Source organism: Lithobates pipiens, unplaced genomic scaffold (genome assembly GCF_037356315.1).
Source record: "Lithobates pipiens isolate NorthernLeopardFrog02 unplaced genomic scaffold, aLitPip1_a1.2 Scaffold_16, whole genome shotgun sequence".
NCBI lineage: Eukaryota > Metazoa > Chordata > Amphibia > Anura > Ranidae > Lithobates > Lithobates pipiens.
The window spans coordinates 406,393,202-406,405,234 of NW_027507748.1; positions in this window are offsets into that span (position 1 = coordinate 406,393,202).

Below are 12,033 nucleotides of genomic sequence, written 5' to 3' on the forward strand. Positions count from 1 at the left end.
AGTAAATCAACTCCTATATGCAGTTAATGTATGTAAATTATTAAAATTTGTTTACAATTTTCAAATGTGCCTTTAAAGTCCATTCTTCCTTATTCAAAACAAGTCTCCTGACCAGTTGGACCTGTTATAAGAGGAATTTCATGGACGCAAATCATTGCCTAACTGTACACAATGGAAAACGCTATAGAAATTTTTCCTCCAAAGAAACCTGTTTAGTTAGCTGTCACCAGAGAATAAATGTGCACAGCTGATTATTTTAATTGATGAAGCATGAAAGGGATTGTTAGACCAGCACGTCAGAAACTCCACCAGTGTTAAGCAGGCCAAAGATTATGTGATTTTCTTTTCCGCAACCACAGATTTCCAGGAAAGTAAATCATTCGATTCCCCCATCAACACAGTTAGTGTAGATGGTCTTATCGCTTGATTCCCCTATCAACACAGTCAGTCTTGACAGTCTTATCCCAAACAGTTACTGTTGATGGGGGAATCCCTCCTGCGGAGCTTTTGTGTTCTCTCGACATTGGGGCGCGAGGAGAGGGGATCGGTCTCTGCCAGGAGAACAAAGTGATTGCTGCTAGCAACCGCTGGCAAAAAACACATGCTAGAAATCCAACATGCTGGTTGTACTCAAGTCAATCAATGGATCAACTTGGGTATAATAAGCCTGCCCACAGAGGGATCAAATCTCGGACGGCTTTTTTTTTTTTAATCAACAAACGTTTTTATTGATGAGAACTTAAGGCACCACACGGAGTGTTTACAAAAGCATACAGTCAATGAACAGTAATATCTATTACAATTCCAACATTCTACAGAAGTTTGACAGTGCATAGCCAATGACATATAACTCATGTGTTAAAGCGGGAGTAAACCCAGTTTCAAAAAACACTTACATTCCCAGCATGCCGGAAATGCTAACTTTCACATTGGTTGAGCTCTCAGACAAATTTTCAAACCATCCAATTACTGGTTTCATAACTGATCACATGTGCAGCATTATGGCAGTTGAAGAAACATTAGAGGCCAAGATGGCAGCTTCCTTGACTGAAAATGATAGAAGGGTTTACTACCACTTTAAGAATCATTGTAAGGGACCTGTCGTCCTCACTGTTCCCCTATCTAAGGGGGGCTCAACGTGTTAACAAGAATATTAAAATTGAGGGAAACTAAAACATGTAATCCTAGGTGCACTTGTCGAGAGCCACAGACGGGCGATCAATTTTCTGGCCATATATAGGAGTCTCGTGAGCGCAATGCACACCAAAGGGGTGTACAGTCCCTCGTTAAGACTACCCAATAGGCACGTCAGTGGGTCTACTGCCAACCGCACTTGGAAGACATTATTAATTTTGACTATAAAAGCACTCAGGTACCTCACCAATTTAGGGCATCTCCAGAGCATGTGGATTAGGTCTCCTGTGTGAGCCTGACATTTCGGGCAGATAGGAGTGTCTCTCCTGCCCCACTTGTGCAGCTGCACCGGCGTGCGATACACACGGTGCAATACGAACAAATGGGATAGCCTCTGAGCTGCAGACACGGACACCATCGGCCCCACCTCCAGGATCTGTTCCCACTGTTCATCATCAATAGGGCCAACATCTCTTTCCCATTTCTCCCTACATGGCAAGAGGTCAGGAGCTTGTATATATACGATAGTAGATGGGTATAGAATCCCCTTTTCTTTTCAGGTTCAACAAATATAGAGTTCAGAAACACAGAGTCATCCAGGCTTAGGTCAGACTATCTGCTCTGCATTCCCACTGCATGTTTTAATTGGATGTACTGGAAGTGATGAGCCCCGAGGACCGGAAATTCCGCCAATAGGAAGAGGGTATGGCTTTAGTCTGGTTCCCTGTAAGATCTGATCTATAAAGCCGCATACACACGGGCGGACTGTATGGCCTACTTAGTCCGTCGAAACACATTTCAGCGGACAGTCCGCTCGTGTGTGGGCTTCAGCGGACTTTTTCAGCGTGCAGTCTGGCGTACTAAGTATTTCGGATTTTTCGAAATACTGTCCGTCATACTTTGGTTTCAGCGGACAATCCGCTCGTCATTAGGCTAGTTCGACGGACTAAGAATGGCGCATGCTCAGAAAGGATTTACACGGCGAAAGGTTGCATTGCTGTGTATTGGACTTCCTATTTCTAGTCCCGTCGTACGTGCTGTACACGTCATCGCGCAAGCTTTGGACGGACTGTTTGTGCATCCGTGTGTGGTCAAGTCCGTTCATTCGAAAGTAGGACGGACTGTCCGTCGGATTGTATGACGGACTAAGTAGGCCATACAGTCCGCCCGTGTGTACGCGGCTTAAATCTTATCCCTGCCCTTTTCCAAACTGGGTGCTTGGGGACCTTAGCCAGGTCCGGATAATTTCGATTTTGCCAAATGAGGGTACAATGCATGTATCCAATTACTCCTAATGTACTCCTGACCCCTTTCCACATTTTCTTTAGCAGTTGAGCTGTGGGGGAATTAAATGGTATATTAGGGAATCCCATTTCCATATGGGACAGAGCTGTATAGGCTTCGCCCTGGCCTATTAATAGTCTCCTTGAGGGGTCCCTGTTTGTCGCTAGGTCCCATCCCGTAAAGTGTTTTAATTGGTCTGCAAAATAGTACATTTGTGGATGTGGGACGGCCATGCCACCCCGATCCTTTGGGTATTGTAAGGTAGTAAGTTTTATGCGTGCCACCCCACCTTTCCAGATAAGGGCTCTGAATTGTGAGTCAATCCGCCGGAACCAATACTGCGGTATTCAGACCGGGGCGTTATGTAGGATATACAGCAGCTGTGGTGCCCAAATCATCTTAGTGAGGTTTACACGCCCAGTCACCAAAAGTGGTAGCTTGCTCCAACTAGCTTGTTTTTGTTGGAATTTACGCAGTAGTGGTTTAAGATTCAGTGTGATATATTATCCCGGATCCTTAGTCACCATTATTCCCAAATATTTGAAAGAGGTAACTACTGGTATGTATGAGAGATCCACCGACAGTGGTCCTGGCAAGGGGTCTAATGGTAAGAGAGCTGACTTATGCCAGTTAATGGCGAAGCCAGACAACCGACCAAATTGGTCAATCAATTCCATGACTGCTCTCAGGGACTCACCAGTGTCACCCAAGTACAGCAGTGTATTATCAGCGTATAATAAAAAATATAGTGTAGCGCTTCAATAATAAGTGTAATCAACACAAATTCTATAAAGATAATAGTAGCAAAACAGAGATCACACAGAACCAGATGCCTAGAAATCAAAGTCCAACATAAAACAGTCATTCAACTGTGTTGATGGCGTAGAAGTGACCAAACCGTCACCTAGAAGGACAATGATGTACTGGACGAATGAGTTCATGCGGGTAAACTTGATTGTAAGCATCAAACTGAAAAGTGAATAAATACTTCTTACCGGAACGGTTGGACTCACACAGTCATATGACGGTTGAGTCTAGAAGGCTTGGGGTCACACTCTGGGACCAAAGACTGTAAGGAGAGAGGTCAGTTGGGCTGGTGCAGAAACTCCTGACGGTTGTAGGCTCGAAGGTGGATCCTTTCAGATGAAACCTCAAAGGTCAAGCCCAGACGCAGCTCGCTGTACCAACAATCCTGCCACCCCCGAATGGAGAGGGAGGTACTCGTAAAATTTTACACCAAAGCAACGGAGAGGGGAAAAAAGAAAAAAAGAAAAAAAGGCTCCACATGGTGCGGGTCAAACAATATAAAAAAGTTGATTTATTAAAGTCAAAAAGATAATAAATTGACTTAGTGATCACATAAAAAGCAAAATGAACTAAAAGCAATGTGGGGTACCAACAGCTCGCCCGACGCGTTTCGACATATGTGTCTTCAACTGGGGCATGTTGGAACCCACCACATTGCTAACAAATATATAGAGAATGAGGAAGAGGTCACGCCTAACAAGAGGCGGGGCATCCAATCTCAAACAGTCTCTTAAAGCTACAGTGTACAATTTGATCAAACCAAAGTCTACCAATTCAAACACTATAAACAGATACAAATAACATCCAAAAATGTCATTCATGCAGACTATTAGATAAGTATTAATGGCAATAAAATCTAAAATAAAAAATACATAAAAAGTAAGTCACCATACTCACTCGTGAGTAGCACTAAATAAACTGCATTGATCACAGCCTAATCATATGTATAAATACAGCATGATTCAATTCAATTGTAAAACATATGCAGAGAACACATCAAGTACCAATACATAAAAATCAGACCTGCGTTGTTAGTTATACATTAAATATATTAGACCTTTGCAAAAAGCTGCCAGTTTGCATTTAGATTGTTCACAGCCTAATCAGATTTGTGAATTGCAATCCCAATGTACACACAAAGCACCTATAGAAAAAACATCCAATTCTAACACATATTGTCAGACCTGCACTATCGATTGTACAGCGACTACACTATACTGTCCCAAGGGCGGACTGGTTTGTCTATATTAAAACAAAAATAGAGCTGTAACGTTCTCAGTGATAGTGTTTAATAAGGATCTATCATAATGTGATTTGGATGTCTCTTACTTGTTGTGCCAACAATTCATAACCTGGAAATGTGCATGAGTGCTCATGATGTTACTGCATACATGATGATCAGTTTCATACAGTTCAGATCGAGTGAACTGAAGTGTCATGACATGTAGTGACACAGAGATGGCTAAACCAGTCACTCAATGTGTGTGTCATGTGACTGAATATGGGAGTGGTTAGAAAAGACTCAAGTCTAAGAGTAAAGCCGTATATATCCAAATGTCATCAGGCAAAACCATAAGGAGGAGGTGTCCTACAAAACATAGCGCCAGCCCACTCATCGTTATGCGTTCCACTCTGCGGGCCACAACGAACATCGTAAGCGCTCATAGGTACACAGGGACGAGACAGGGCATGCATACAAGAGCATCAACGACTGGATGCTCATGTGAAAAAACAAAAAACAGGAAGAGGGCGTGTAAGCGTCACGCTGTGTATGTGTTCACAGCAGTGTAAGAAAGGGGGAGGCATTTAGATCTGGCGCCAATTTTGCACATGGAAAACGTCACACGCCGATGGGCGTGGACGATAGCAAAAGGGCCAATCCAAAAGTCTATCGTTCTGCGCATGCACAGTGACTAATGACGTAATTACGTCATGTCATGCGCAGTGATAAACCGAAGGTGGATATCACAAGGCAATTGCGGGGAATATAAAAGACGTGTCAATGTCACGTCACGTCCAATATTAGAACCCGGCGTAACCATGGCAACCACAGACGCGTCATCGCATCTGAGGATGCCGTAAGTACAAAAAATGCAAATAAAGAAACGAAAGGAAAAACGGAATGTCGCTACATCATCTGAATGTGCATCTTACCCTGGACATTTTTACCAAAACTAGCCAAAGGTTGTGTGAAATGAAAGAGATATGGAGTAATCATGTGGGTCAGATGTAATGCTTGCAAATTGCACACATATTAACCTAAAAAATATATATATATTCTGAGGTATCTGAGACTAAAAAAGGCAATGAGATATGATAGATAAGACATATTTTCAACTCATGCCCGAAGTAAGGCTAAACTTAAAAATGAGAATGTAAGGGGCAATCCGTCCCAGATCCCCCTCTGGGACGGATTGCCCCTTACATTCTCATTTTTAAGTTTAGCCTTACTTCGGGCATGAGTTGAAAATATGTCTTATCTATCATATCTCATTGCCTTTTTTAGTCTCAGATACCTCAGAATATATATATATTTTTTAGGTTAATATGTGTGCAATTTGCAAGCATTACATCTGACCCACATGATTACTCCATATCTCTTTCATTTCACACAACCTTTGGCTAGTTTTGGTAAAAATGTCCAGGGTAAGATGCACATTCAGATGATGTAGCGACATTCCGTTTTTCCTTTCGTTTCTTTATTTGCATTTTTTGTACTTACGGCATCCTCAGATGCGATGACGCGTCTGTGGTTGCCATGGTTACGCCGGGTTCTAATATTGGACGTGACGTGACATTGACACGTCTTTTATATTCCCCGCAATTGCCTTGTGATATCCACCTTCGGTTTATCACTGCGCTTGACATGACGTAATTACGTCATTAGTCACTGTGCATGCGCAGAACGATAGACTTTTGGATTGGCCCTTTTGCTATCGTCCACGCCCATCGGCGTGTGACGTTTTCCATGTGCAAAATTGGCGCCAGATCTAAATGCCTCCCCCTTTCTTACACTGCTGTGAACACATACACAGCGTGACGCTTACACGCCCTCTTCCTGTTTTTTGTTTTTTCACATGAGCATCCAGTCGTTGATGCTCTTGTATGCATGCCCTGTCTCGTCCCTGTGTACCTATGAGCGCTTACGATGTTCGTTGTGGCCCGCAGAGTGGAACGCATAACGATGAGTGGGCTGGCGCTATGTTTTGTAGGACACCTCCTCCTTATGGTTTTGCCTGATGACATTTGGATATATACGGCTTTACTCTTAGACTTGAGTCTTTTCTAACCACTCCCATATTCAGTCACATGACACACACATTGAGTGACTGGTTTAGCCATCTCTGTGTCACTACATGTCATGACACTTCAGTTCACTCGATCTGAACTGTATGAAACTGATCATCATGTATGCAGTAACATCATGAGCACTCATGCACATTTCCAGGTTATGAATTGTTGGCACAACAAGTAAGAGACATCCAAATCACATTATGATAGATCCTTATTAAACACTATCACTGAGAACGTTACAGCTCTATTTTTGTTTTAATATAGACAAACCAGTCCGCCCTTGGGACAGTATAGTGTAGTCGCTGTACAATCGATAGTGCAGGTCTGACAATATGTGTTAGAATTGGATGTTTTTTCTATAGGTGCTTTGTGTGTACATTGGGATTGCAATTCACAAATCTGATTAGGCTGTGAACAATCTAAATGCAAACTGGCAGCTTTTTGCAAAGGTCTAATATATTTAATGTATAACTAACAACGCAGGTCTGATTTTTATGTATTGGTACTTGATGTGTTCTCTGCATATGTTTTACAATTGAATTGAATCATGCTGTATTTATACATATGATTAGGCTGTGATCAATGCAGTTTATTTAGTGCTACTCACGAGTGAGTATGGTGACTTACTTTTTATGTATTTTTTATTTTAGATTTTATTGCCATTAATACTTATCTAATAGTCTGCATGAATGACATTTTTGGATGTTATTTGTATCTGTTTATAGTGTTTGAATTGGTAGACTTTGGTTTGATCAAATTGTACACTGTAGCTTTAAGAGACTGTTTGAGATTGGATGCCCCGCCTCTTGTTAGGCGTGACCTCTTCCTCATTCTCTATATATTTGTTAGCAATGTGGTGGGTTCCAACATGCCCCAGTTGAAGACACATATGTCGAAACGCGTCGGGCGAGCTGTTGGTACCCCACATTGCTTTTAGTTCATTTTGCTTTTTATGTGATCACTAAGTCAATTTATTATCTTTTTGACTTTAATAAATCAACTTTTTTATATTGTTTGACCCGCACCATGTGGAGCCTTTTTTTCTTTTTTCCCCTCTCCGTTGCTTTGGTGTAAAATTTTACGAGTACCTCCCTCTCCATTCGGGGGTGGCAGGATTGTTGGTACAGCGAGCTGCGTCTGGGCTTGACCTTTGAGGTTTCATCTGAAAGGATCCACCTTCGAGCCTACAACCGTCAGGAGTTTCTGCACCAGCCCAACTGACCTCTCTCCTTACAGTCTTTGGTCCCAGAGTGTGACCCCAAGCCTTCTAGACTCAACCGTCATATGACTGTGTGAGTCCAACCGTTCCGGTAAGAAGTATTTATTCACTTTTCAGTTTGATGCTTACAATCAAGTTTACCCGCATGAACTCATTCGTCCAGTACATCATTGTCCTTCTAGGTGACGGTTTGGTCACTTCTACGCCATCAACACAGTTGAATGACTGTTTTATGTTGGACTTTGATTTCTAGGCATCTGGTTCTGTGTGATCTCTGTTTTGCTACTATTATCTTTATAGAATTTGTGTTGATTACACTTATTATTGAAGCGCTACACTATATTTTTTATTTTACCTGTTGAACTTTGTCTGTTTTTGGTGTTGGCTGCTGTTGTGGCCGTTGTGGCCATTTTTTCACAAATTATAGCGCAGTGTTTTCCCTTTTTATATTATCAGCGTATAGTGAGATTTTTTCCTCGTGATGTCCGCTCCTGAAACCCACAATGTTAGGAGATTCCCTCACTCTATCTGCCAGAGGTTCCAACGCAAGGGCAAACAGCAGGGGCGACAATGGGCACCCCTGCCGCGTGCCCCCGAACAAAGGAAATGCCTCAGAGAGGGTGTCATTAATCCTCACTCTTGCTGTGGTTGTCGTGTACAGCAACTGTACCCAAGAGATAAATTTATCTCCCAATCCAAAACGATGTAGCACCTCCCACATACTTCCATTCCACGTTGTCAAATGCTTTGGCAGCATCATGGTAAAAACAGCTCTATTATTGGAGTTGTTGATGTGGATCTAGTGGGAATAAAGCCGGACTGGTCCGGATGCACCAAGTCCACCACCACCCCTGACAGTCTAGTAGCCAGTACCCTAGCCGAAATCTTCACATCTGTATTAAGAAGTGAAATGGGTCGGTAGGAGTCAGGCTGTAGAAGGTCCTTACCGAGCTTCGGGATGACCACAATGATAGCCTCATTCATGGAGGCTAGTAAACCGCCCCCCTGAAGGGCATCATTCAAGGTGGCTGTCATGGTTTTGCAATAGAGTTTGTCTGCTTACCTGTTTCCATGTGTTCATCTCTAGAGACCAGCCGACCCTCACCTGACTGTTTTTGTAATCCATCCTCTGGCATGACTTTACCCTAGCTCCTATCAGAGAACTCTATATTAACCTGTGCACTGCAGGCCAACCCTGCTGATCAACCATTATGTATTCCTTTGTGTGTTTAGCTTCCTGTTACCTGCCGTGGGCTCTTCTGTTGTTCTGTTACCGACTTTGGCGTGTCCTTGACCATCCCTGTTTGCCTGTGATCCTGACCTATTGGCGTATCCCTGACTATTCCTGTCTGCTGACCTTGGATTTATCCCTCACTATCCCTATCCTCCTGTGGCCTACTGTGGGTGCGAGCTGGGGGACCCTGGGGGGTCACGACCTGGAGCCAGTTGCAGCCAAGTCCATCCTCACCACTAGAGGCTCTGGTGAACACCTGCTGGCTCTTAGACTCCGCACCCCAGGGAATCTTACGCTTTAACCTTGGTGGGATCTGTCTCCGTCCGCAGCAGTCAGCCTTAGGGTCCACAACCTTGCGGCGCACTCCCGATCCCTACGGTGTGAATTTGACAGTGGCTAGAAGAGTGGGTAGTAGTACATCTCCGTACTTCCCGTATATTTCAGTGGACAGGCCGTCTGCACCTGGTGACTTGTTGTTCGCCAGTTGTGCCACTGCCAAGGAAAGTTCCTCTAGAGTTATTGGTGTGTTAAGAGTGTTCCTATCCTGTTGTGATAAGTGCGGGAATGAGCACTGGTCCAGGAATTGATCCAGTTCCTCATTCGTGGTGTGGACTTTAGATGTATATTAGGTCCCTGAAAAATTCGGAGAATACCTCAGGGACATGACTCTGATCTGTGATCGTGTCTCCTGCTGCATTCCGTATAGATTCAATGTGTGTGTTGTCCTGCTGGGATCTAGCAATCACTGCAAGCAAATGACCAGTATTTTCCCCTTCATTGAAATATTTTTGTTGGAGAAAGAAGCGTTTGTTTTCTGCAGCTGATATTGAGACCTGTCTGTATAGGACCTGTGCCTCTTGCCATTTACGCTCTGAATCGGGGCAAGGGTCAGAAATATATTTTTCCTCCGCCCTGGCCGCCTCCTGCATCACTAAGTTCTCCCATTCTTTGGTATTTGTTTTAATGGAGGTGATTTGCCCAATGATCAGCCCTCTCAGGTGGGCCTTCAAGGTATCCCAAATCACTACAGATGTTGCCGAGCCTCAATTAATCTCCAGGAACTCCCCAGGAGATGGGTCGGGCTCTGGGAAGATTGCAAGCCAAAAGGGGCTTACCTTCCACAACTTGCATCTGGGACTGGGGACAGTGTTGACTCTTGCGCACATGAGAGAGTGGTGTGATATATTGCGTGGCGCATACACCACTGAGGTGGTAAGAGAGTGCGCCAGGCCATTTCCCAAACACAGATCAATTCTAGATAAACATTTATAGGATACAGAGTAACAGGAATAGCATTGAACTGTGGGGTTTAGGTCCCTCCCCACATCTCGCAAGCCGATTTCCATCAGGAACCTAGCAAAGGGGGAAGGGCCCCCGTGGGAGATTACCATTAAACCCAGCTTTAAATTTGTCTATGTGTTTGTCCATAACATTATTATAGTCTCCCAGCACCCATACCGGTAAGTTTGTCCATAACATTATTATAGTCTCCCAGCACCCATACCGGTAAGTTTGGATGCAATGCTATGAATCGTGCTAGGCAATTCAGGCTTTCAAACGAGAAGGGCGGAGGGACGTAAATATTAGCAATAATACAGGTCAAACCTGCCAGTTTGCAGAGCAAAAAGATGTACCTTCCCTGATCATCAATCAGGGATTGCAGTTTCTGAAAGGGTACATGTAGTGAAATAAGTATGCTGACTTCTCTAGAGTAGGCTGTGTGAGTGGAGTGAAACTGAGTGGGATACCCACGACTTTTAAGTGTAGAAATAGTAGCAGGCTGAAGGTGGGTTTCCTGCAAGCAAACCACTGATGGTTTATGCACTTTTATAGTTGAGAAAAAAGCCAGTCTTTTCACTCCATCCCCCAGCCCCCTCACATTCCATGACACCAAAGTAGTTTCAGTGGCCTAGTGACAAATTTGTATATAACTGTCCGGAGACAATACAAATACAGGTACGTATTAAGCAGTCCCCCCTTCCCCCAACCATTGCAGACATAAAATATATATACCCAGTCCGGGGATTGGGGAGTATAGGAGCGGTGATTCTCGAGACACATTTCTCTATAGGGGTCAGCAGTGTTCAAGAGAGCAAAAATAGCACAATTCCTGCTGCCAGCAGGATGCAGACTAGAGAGTGGAACCGCAACATTCAATAACCAGAAGAAAAGGTTCCAACATAACAGCAAAAAACATAAAAAAAAAAAGAAAAAAGGGGAAGGGAAAACAAAAGGGTTCGCATGCTGACAAAAATGCAGGAGCACAGTTCCATTGGGTTTGTTTTTGCAGGAATATTGTGAGGGGGGCCCCAGTGTCTCAGTTCAGCTGATCCAAAGGGACTTGCAAGTCCGAGTCATTGGTGGAGTGTAATAAAAGCAAAGGTAGTTCGTATCTTTCGGCCTTACAGGAGGAAAAATGGGAAGGTGGGCATATTTCCGCATTTCTGCCACCCGGAAGGGCATGGCAGCTGGAGCAGCAAAAAAAAAAGGCTGAAGGAGAAATCAGATGAAAATGAAAATGTTAGGTAAAGTATAGTCAATCCCTAGAGGTTGCAGCTTTCTGAAGGGTATGCTCTGCTCGATCCAACCAGTGAGATGCATTGGCAGGATTGTCAAAGAATTGCGTCTTCCCATTCGCTGTGATTCTGAGCTTGGCTGGGTATAGCATGGCGTATGCGACGTCATATTTTCGGAGGTGCTTTTTCCTTTCAATAAACTTGGCCCTCTTGCTTTGCAATTCTGCAGAGAAATCCGGATAAAATGATATGCGGGTATTATCAATTTTCATAAGATCGCCTTTGGTTCTGGCCTGGGTCAGGGCGGCATCACAGTCTTTGTAGTTCAGCATTTTAAACAAAAACGGCCGAGGAGGTTCCCTGGGCTTAGGTGGCCTGGGTGGGACTCTGTGGGCCCTCTCTACCGCAAACATGGGGGAGAAGGTATCTTTGCCAAAGGTGGCGAGCAGCCAGTTCTCTATAAATGCCACCGGGTTCTTTCACTCTGCCCTCTTGGGTATGCCTGCTGTGCGGACGTTGTTATGTCTTTGCCTGTTTTCCATATC